Source organism: Poecilia latipinna, unplaced genomic scaffold (assembly GCF_001443285.1).
Source record: "Poecilia latipinna isolate Pla-1442-1.1 unplaced genomic scaffold, P_latipinna-1.0 Scaffold3603, whole genome shotgun sequence".
In the NCBI taxonomy this organism is placed as follows: domain Eukaryota; kingdom Metazoa; phylum Chordata; class Actinopteri; order Cyprinodontiformes; family Poeciliidae; genus Poecilia; species Poecilia latipinna.
The window spans coordinates 31,906-42,257 of NW_015116219.1; positions in this window are offsets into that span (position 1 = coordinate 31,906).

Sequence of the window (10,352 nt, forward strand, 5' to 3'; positions counted from 1 at the left end):
ATTCCTCTGGAACCTGTTGGCGGAAAAATATCCCAACTTCAGAAGATGTGCTTTAAACTTAACAGAGCTCTGTGGTTCCTCCTATCAGTATGAGAGTCAGGGTGAGGAGGCGCCAGACATGGAAAATTGGGATGCACTCCATGTTCATAATTTAGGTCTCATGGCATCTCGCGATGTGTATTAAAATGCAAGTCAACAGCTCAGTGTGGCTACAACCCCTATAACAGCTTTCAGCTGTTATCCTGAATTATGTCACAGCATAATTCACTTATTTATTATATTTTTATACCATCAAAAGCCACAAATAGTATTAAAATGTACATTTTCTGTGTGTAACTAATGTCACATATTTTCTACATTATACTAAAACAATAATTATGGTTGGGTTTAATTCTCTTTCATGCTCAGTCTTTAGTGTAAAACAGTTCAGGATGCCCCGTTGTGGATTTAAATGATCCCTTCACTCCTTTGAGAGCCTGAGATTTACTGCTGGTGTGTTTTTCAGAGAAGAAAACATTTAAAACCCATTACTTTAGAGCAACAAACTGTCATTTAACAGAAGCATGTTTTCTGATTGCTGGTTCAATACAAACACAAACTTCAGACAAAATTGGAAGATTTCTGGATTAAAAGCTTCCATTCCATCAATTTTCCGCAGGTAAATCTGTAAATGTAACCATCAAAAGCCAAATAAGAAACTTATATAGTATTTTAAAACTGAAAATGCACATTTCACTTGTCGCTGACCCAGAAGAAGAGCTGTTGAATATAGTCAATTCTGACTATGAGTTCTCATTCATTTAGCAATATTTTTCTGTTGGATAATAAATTAACGGACAAAAAAAAAAAAATCTGAAGAGCCTCTTTGGAGCCAAAAGAGCCGACTCTTTTTAGTGATCCGAGCTAAAAGAGCCGGTTCTCTAAAAAGGGCCAGAATTCCCACGCTGCCGTGAGCTCCTCCCACTTCCCCAAGCTCAGACCCGTGGTCAGTCCCACGGTGACCTGACTCAGAAAACCTCACCTGCACATGGAGAACCCACCTTCAGAAATGGAAACTAATCTAAGAGTTTTCTATTCCCAGACGAAACATTGGCTAAAACAAAAACCAAGAACGTGAAGACTGATTTATACTGACCTACACTGTTGTGGAGAATTGGCTTTCTCTGATATGCATTCTGATATATATTTTTATGTTTTCTTGTTTATAGTCGCAGAAAATGAAGGTAGGTGTCTGTGTATATGACATGAATTTTTAACGTTTGATATTGCTGTCTTTAAATAAAGGTACAACCAATAAATTAATTTTGTGCAAGTTAGAAAACCTATGCACAAAACAACAGTTTCTCTGTTTTTTTCCCACTTGTAGCATAGTTCAAAGTGCTGTCTTTGATTAAACAAATTTGAATTGAACTGAACTGAACTGTGTCCACATTGGAAATGAATCACGCATGTGCAAAGCTGCCTCTTCCTACCGTAGAATGGATAGATATGTATACTTGGTATATTGGAAATTAATCCAAATCTGGGTCAAATTAAAACAAACAAACAAAAAAAACATATCAAAATTTTGAAGCTCCATCAAGGCAGCATGCTTAATAAAACCTGTAAACTTCTGTTCTGGCTGAGGGTTTTATTGTGCCACCTAAAGATTACAGGGGGCCCTTATTTAGATACACTTTATACAACAAAATAGCAAAAATAGTTCTGTACTTCATCCGATTGGATGAGTGACTGGCAGCAGTAGTTTTCAAGCCTTGTCAAAATTCTCTATAGTGTTCAATCCAAACCCAATCTAAATCCTTCCACTTCTGGCTGTAAGATTGGGGGGTTGATGTCCTGTTGGAAGATAAGTGCCAAGCTCTCAAGTCTTCTGGAGCCTGGAACAAAATTTCCTCCAAAAACTTCACTGTGTTTAGCTGCATCTATCTTCCCATCAGCTCTGACTAGCTTCTCTGTCTCTGTTGAAGAAAAGCATTCCACCAGCATGATGCAGCCAGCAACATGTGGGGATGGTGTGATCAGGGTGATATGCAGTGTGTTGTATTCAAACGTAGAGGTTTGCATGTAGGCCATAAGGGCCAGTGCTGCTCTCATCTGGATAAACCATCTTCTTTCATTTCCTGTATCCCTGTCCTTTTTGAAGGCTGTCTTTGAACAATAGCTTTCTTCCTGCCACTCCATAAATGTTTGGGATTTTATGCCCCTAACCCTATAAGTTTCTCCCAAACTTTTTGTCTGACCTGTCTGTTGTGTTCCATGTTTTTCATGATACTGTATGTTCACCAGTTTGCTCTAACAAACCGCTGGAGCTTTCACTGCACAGCTGCTTACACAGAGATTAAAATACATTTTTCTTTCTTTTGGTGATCTTTAAATGCAGTTAGTTGCACTGGATGTTATTTAGAGGTGCAGAATAAAGAAGCACAAATACAGAAGAACACCACACTTTTCATTTTTTTATTTGTAAGGATTCATCTTTGTCTCTCAACCTCACAAAAGGATCAGCATCATGCTGGTCTCAAGTATTTTACAACATGTGTTTGGTTCAGATGTTGCTCACCTGTTCAGAGGAGGTAAAATTATCCGGTAAGATGGGACACGTTTGGAGGGCCTCCAAAGCTGTTTTTTTTTTATTAATTTAAGGGAAAAACAAGCTTGAATTCCTTTCTTTCCCCTCCCCCCCTATTTTTCTGTATCCAAGACTTTCGTCTGTTTTCTTTTTTTAGGTAAGATAACATGAAATCTGTTTCAGTGATCTGTCCATTTTGTATATCAATACTATCTTGCATCGGTTTTAGTTGACAAAACAAAACATCAGGATTTATCACTTTTGGTTAAGTGAATACCCAAGGACCGACGTTGCATTTCTTCTAACTTCTGTCATTTCCTTTTCCAGTCCAACAGTTTCAGAAGGAAGCACATCCCAGCAATGTTTTGTGTTGACCTAAAGAACCTTTCCGCTTCCCGTCAACAGCGGAAATTCTTTCTACCATTCCCTGATATTGCTCATTTTTTGATTAACGTCATTATTTTCCATATAAAAATTTGTTTTAAGCTTTTGTTGTGACACTTAGTAGGAGAATTTCAGTTTCTCTTTTGAATAACTGACTCATTCAGGAAGTGGTGGGCGACGTGTCAGCATTTTCAGTTTGGGCGCAGCGGAACAAATTTATAACAAAAGCTGCTTAAGGATTTTTTTAAACAAAGCAGGGTAGTCATCATGTGGGCTTATGCTGCTTATTGTTGGTCACTTCAGATTAGTCCATGTGGAGCACCACTGACTTGGGTCAGTTTTTTGGGGGTTTTGCAAGTGATGAGAGAGTTGTGAGTCTATGCTAACATCCAAGAACCAAATTGGAGTCTGAAACTACAAAGTCATGAGAAGTTGTTTTTTTTTTTCTCCTTTTTTTGTCACTTACTATCACACCAGCAGCCAGTTGAACCTTTGGCTGCTAAGGAATCATTAAGGCTGTTTTATAGTAAAAATGACAATTATTCTACACATTATGTTCTCCTGGCACTTTTTAAATATCTTGAGCCAGAAAATGCTGATTTCTTCTGGTGCATTAACAATATTTTATTTTGATCCACTATACGTGTCTGTGAATGTTATAGCAAGCTATCCCCCCTCAAATTTCACTAAATCTCCATTATTTTTATATCTGTGGATATTTTTTATGCCACAAATTATGTTCCTGAGATCTTCAAACTGTTCAGAATCTATGACCATGAAGGTGATATATTTCAGTGCAAAGACTTTCACAAAGTAACTTAGCCTTTTCTTTTGGCTTCCAATAATAAAGTCATGTACCTGTATAGAGACTACACTTTGAACAATTCTAAGGCTATTTTCTTATGACAGTTTTACAGCATATGTGCATAAGTTTGTTGCTGGATGAAAACCAGCAGCCATGAAGTGGACCACATGATAAAATATATTGCTACTTAGTGTTTTCAAAGTGTCCCTCTCTCAAAATTTAAAGCTATTTCACATTGTCTAATGCAGTACTTCTCAAATAGTGGGGTACCCCCCATCCCAGGGGGTGTGGCGAAGTGTCAGGGGGGAGCGAGAGAAGCAGGACTTTATAATTGTCTTTATTCATGCTTAACTGATAAACAAGCCTCCGGTCACTAGGTGGAAGCAGTGTTCAAACTAATCAACGGGCTGCCTGGTCAAGCCAGTAGAAGTAGCTACACAGCACCATATACACTGTTGTAAACAGAGCAGAGGAAGAAAGAAAAAACAGAGCGAAGGATACAAGCGCGGATGCTGGGTTTCAGTCACGTGGACCAGATGACACGCAAAATTCAGATGGAGGGCCGGGATTTTTACGGTTCAAAACAAAGCAAAATTGATCACAACGAGTACGCTGATGCTCTAAATAGGCTGGAACAGACGAGGCATCTCGAAAAAAAATATGCATATATTTAGGATATGATCCGTATTATCTCTTTAAAAAAAAAAAAAAAAAAAAAAAAAAAGACTTTTCTTATAATCTTGAGAATTTACCCGGTGTCCAGGCAATCCACATAACCAACTACCTGGAGCTGCAGACTTCGTATTATACGACGAGCCAGAAGAAAGTTTTCAAAAGCCTGGAGAATACAACCATTTAGTTTCAAGGTGGGTCAAGCATTTAGGATAAAAAAAAAAAAAGCATTAATGGCTGTCAACTTCTTTCTGCCGGGTGAGTAGTGAATTGTGCTGTTTTAAGTATGATAACGATGCTATCGCTAACAACGAACTAATTTTTATTTTATGAGCTTGAATCTCCTGGTAAATAATTTATTTAGCTTCTGTAAACCCAAATACATGCTGGAGTTGTACATCAATGTTGAGTCGCTGTAGGACGCTGGATTCAGATCAAATTTCTTTTTAAGTAGGTACTAATTTCATGTTTGTTTACATTCAACTTTGCTTCTTTCCTTAGCCTTTTATAACCAGAATTTTACACATTTTATAACCATGGTACCATGTCTCTGCTCCTTTTTCTGAGACAGCTTCAGCTTTAAGTATTAGCCAGTTCAGTATTACTGTGTGGTTTGGAAAATGAAATACAAGTTTAAAGTTCAAAACAAACAAGCAAAAACGCATGCCAAATCCTGTCTGTACTGATGGGTGGGTAATAGGAGCATTGATTAATCAATAAAATAAATTAGTGTGACTACAAACGGGTGATTCTAGAGTCTATTAACAAATGAGTCCGACGTAATCATTGAATTTCTTATTGAAGCCATTACCCTTTGAAGAAATGAGAGTGAAAACTACAATTAATTTCTCTTGGGAATTAATGAAGTATTTTGAATTGCTTTAAATTAAATTGAAATGAACTGAATTAAACTCACTTGAACTGAAATGAACACTGTTATTCTGAAAAAGGACATATAAATTATAAATAAATTTAATTATTTTTTTTTCTGTTAGGTATTCAAACATACCCTTCATATAATGACAAAAAGTCAACAACTAACAAAAAAAAATTAGCCTTGAGAAGTGATTACTGATATTTGTGTCACTATAACTATTTTATTATTGGGGCTGATAATAAATTATATCAAAACATATTTTCAGATTTAAAAAAGTAATGCTATATTTTAAAGTGTAATAACCTTTTAATATCCATCCCATAATGACATAAATTAAAGAAAACACACAGAATGGTGACGCTGCCACCATGATTCACGACACATTTACTGTCCATTTATGGCCTATAACAAATCAATGTAACATTGTTCTGAGAGGTCACTGGTGAATCGTTTTGATTGACAGGAGGATGCTCTTCCCTGACGGTAATGGCCTGGGGAATGAAAATGATGTGCAACATGTGGCAATCTATCTTAACAGTAAAATGGGGGAATCTGATACACAACTTTAGCGACTCTCTACATTTCCATGATTGCCAATAAGCATGAAAAGAATAATATTTAAAATATTGTTTAGCCCTGATCAAGAGTCATTTGAAGTTAATGTAAACAGAAGCACTTCATAGAACACTTTTAGCTTGTCTAATTTTAACTTGAATTCATGATTAAAACTGTTGATTATTTTTACACATTTTATTTGGCTAGACTTACTTAAATCACTTTGACTCAGGTACAAGTACTCAGGTACAGAACATTGTACCTGAGGTATTGGATCTAAAAATATTCTATAACAAATGTTTTATCTTGATACTCTTATGTAATTAGATAAATGAGGGTTGGTTTAGTTATCAGTTTATATGCTTGTTACATTTGGTTGGGATTTTCAAAATAATGGTTATGCAACTGAAATAACACATTTATGCATTAACCACTTTATAACTTGCCCTCTTTTGCATTGAATCAGTTGTTTAACTATTGTGAAAATAGTGAGAAAAGAATGATCACTCTTTCTTTTCTTAGGTCATAAAATATTGAGTTAGGTTATAAAATATTATTAAAGTATAATATCATGATTCAGTCATGAAAAAACTAAGTTTTTGTAAAGTATGCTTTTAAGTAGAAAAGCACACTGCCAACCTGAGGACTGTGGACATGCATTTTTTCAGCAGAGGCAAAGAAGTTAGTTACAGTGGTTGAATACAGCTAAACACAGGATAATCCTGGAAGAAAGTCTGTACAGTAAACCAAACATACTGCCAGAACCACATTGGAATAGTTAAGATCAAAGAGTAGTCATGTATCAGAATGGCCTAGTCAAAGTCCAGACATAAATTAAAATGAGAAGTTGTGGAAAAACTTGGAAACTGATGTTCACAGATAATCAGTCAGTGCCCACACTGACTGAGGAGAGGCATTTTTAAACAAAAAAAGGGCAAAAGTTCAAGCTGTATATGTGCAGAGCCAACAGGAAAAAACAAAAGACTTTTATGTGCAGCAAAAGGGTATTCTCATAATTGCTAGCATAAAAGGTCCCAATAACTGACATCAGTTGTTATGATGTCACGCAATGCGAAAAGGTTGATGGTGCGAATACTTTTGAGACCATTCTGTCAGATATGATTTAAATATTACGGGGATATTTTTGCCATGTCAAAAGAATATGAAGCGTAGAGTTTTTTGTTTTTTTTAAAGCTAAATCTGTTGTTGAACTGGTTTATTAGTTGCAGAATTTACCGCAGTCAGATATAATCAGGATTTTATAGTTCGGGGTGTCTTTTGGGGACTATCCCTTTAAGAGAAGTTACCTGAGAGGAGGGGGACAGGTGTGAGCTGCTTGAACATCACGCTAATCCGCAACTCTGTTAGTTTCTGCTCCTCTTAGAGACACTTCACGAGGAGTTCAGAGCACAGGTTCCGCAGGGTCAGGGTCGAGACGGTGAATCTGACTCACTTTCTCTCACTCCGCATCTCCGAGCTCGAGCCCTCACGCCAACTCAACCGTCAGTGACGTCTGCGTCACGTGTGCGTCTCTTCCCTCGGTACGTCCGTCGTATTTTCCTCCCCTCCGCTGTCTGCTCCAACACCGAGACAGAGCAGAGCCGAGCCGAGCCGAGCCTGGCGAATTAAACACGAACCCAAGACGGAGTCTCGCCGTCCGGACGCCGGGTGTCACGTTTGTCTGCAGCCGATGGACGGAGGGGTCTTACACCTATAAGTTGCCATCAGTGAAGTCCGTTAGTGGCTCCTGTGTGAGCCCGTATCAATGTAAACTTTTTATTTTTAAAGAACGTTCACTGCGCACAGTGAGATCCAACAAAGCGAGGTGAGTGTGGTTTGTTGATACTCATCTATTTCAGTGTTTCATCTCAACTAAAACTTATCCGAGCTGAGGGAAAGCCTCACCTTTGTGGGCTTTGGCTCAGCAGCGCTGGCCAGCTGCATGTCGCCTGCTTAAAATGGCGACAGCCGACGGGGGTGGGAAAAAGAGAGAGACGGTGTAGTTTTTTGGGGGGTTCTCTGGGGGCTCGCCTCTTTTCTCCGATCTGAATTGGCTACACTGCTTGCAACCCTTAATAATGCACATGAGCGAATTAAGTTGGGGATTACTCCGCCTTAAGTTGAGCGGAAGATGCATCATTTTCGGATACGTTTAAAGCTGCTGCGCTCAGGGACTCGTCGAGACACTTTTTCACACCAGCACTGCATTTCTAGAAAATACTATTTCATAGAAGTAGTAAATATACGTTTTCTGTTTACGTTAAATCTCAACCTGTTAGAAAAATATTCCCAAATTTTCCCCAAAATCAGTATTTCATCACGATAGAAATTAGAAATCACAGCCGTCCCAAGCACCCCTCTCTCCGTTTTCCTCTGTGAACCATAAAAGGATTTTACAGTTTATAAAAAGTTATATTTTGGCTCAGATCGACTTTAGTTTTAATCAAGACTGACCCAGAGTTCACAAACAATAAGCAGCAATGTTTATTTTTATTATTTCATGAAGCGTTCAAGTGATTGTTTATCATTAGAGATCGTAATCGGCCAATTTCCCCCTAATTGGGTCTCGTTAGTTGTTTCTGAAATAAACATTGCAGTCCATCTTTTATTTATAAAGCACTTTTAACTACTACACAGTACTAAAGTGAGGAACAGAAAAATAAATTGACGTTTTCTTTCGTATTGATTAACTTCATCCCAACTTAGAACTCAAATCCTTTTCAGAGTATGACGTCAACCAACATTTATTTTTATGCACTTAATGGGTTGACTAAAAATTAGATAATGTCATGGAGGCTATGATGCATAAGCAGAGATTAACATTTGCTTTCTGATGGTGAAAACTGCTATTTATCTTAGTGAAATCTGCAGCACACCTTTCCGTTTGCTGTGTTTTAGCCCTTTAGATATAAAAATGACCAGAACCAGCAGGTCAGATCTCAAAGGAAACCGGATTTTGCTGTCGACCAAGAAAAGCCTGGTCTGTGCATTTCTGTTTATCTTGATAGTGTTGTCATTAGTGTGTGTCACTCCTAGGATTAGACCAAAGCTTTCCCAGGAAGCTAATTTGTGTCTGCCGTCCACGTGAGTCTCAGGTTCGACGCACAGCTTAATCCAGCTTTCTGTTTATCACCAACGGTCCACTCTCAGTAGTGGCCGCTTGCCTCGTTATTGCTGATGAAAATAAGGACTCATGAAAAGCTTGAGGTGGATCAACTTATCAATCATGCGAGAAAATATGTTGAACTCGTAATAACTGTCCAGTGGTGTGCAATTTTTTTTTAAAATTAAATTGACATTAGAAACACAGCTGGGTAATGATTTCCACTTTAAAATATGGTTTTTATATGGATTAAAAACAAATCAACCGCTTTATTCTGTTAAACCTTACTGTTATCTTCTGAAAGTTTTGATCTCTCCAGCAGCTTGAATGAATAACGGACCTGTCTCGATAACAGAAAATACAGTCTCATTCTTAAACAGCTCACATCACTTATGAAAAAGAGCACACTTGGAGTCCTTTTCGCTCAGTAGTAACTTCCATACTGGGAAGTGTTGATGTTCTCAGAAAAACGTAACATTTTTGAGTTTTCATCTGACCTCCAGTGGTCGGAGCTGATGAAGCTAGAAGTTGGGCGACTCCGGTCACCACCTGATCTCTTGCTGCCTCTTTAAAAAGAAACGGGCTGATCATCTGGCGTTAGGAAACACTGTCGGAGACAAATGACTTTTGACAGAAGTTGGAATGTGCTCCCCTTCTCTTCACAAACTGCTTACATTTGTTTTATTGTTGCCAAATCTTTCTTTCAAAGGCAGTGTTGTCAAATAGAGCTAAAGGACTTCGCTGCAGCTGCACAGAATACAAATAAACACATTTAAATGAGGAATTGGATTAAAAATAAAGTGTCAAATTAACAACAAAAACCCCCACAATCGGTTGCCTTATGTGACGTCACGAGAGGCGTGTGCGTTTGGAAGCTGGTTTGTGGGAGGTTAGATTTGATCTAAGTTATGTAACAATTTACAACAACATAGCAAAACAAATGGTGTTGTTGTGGAAGTGACAAACTGTAACTAAACTGAGTTTGATTCTCACAAAAAAAAAAAGTCGTGTTGGTGCTGTGTCTCATCTTGGTGTGTAACTAGAATTATGTTTCATGTTCTTTCTGTAGGAAATAAAAATCTCAAGGCATTTTATAAAAACTGCAGGTCCAGTTCATGTCCATAATGTATTAATCTGATACAGTCCAATCCTATAGAAAGATTCAGTAACACGCAGCCCAGTTTAACCTTAGGTTTAACACAGTTAGAATACAATATGGCTTTCCATATTTGTGCTATTCCCTCGCTGCTGTCTTTGATGCTGTGGTTTAACTTACCAAATCCAATGGTATATAAAGTAATGTTAAAACTAGGGCTGCAGCTAATGATTATTTTTGTCTTTTACTATTCAACCAATTAATCTGATAAAAAAAAAAAACAACTGACAT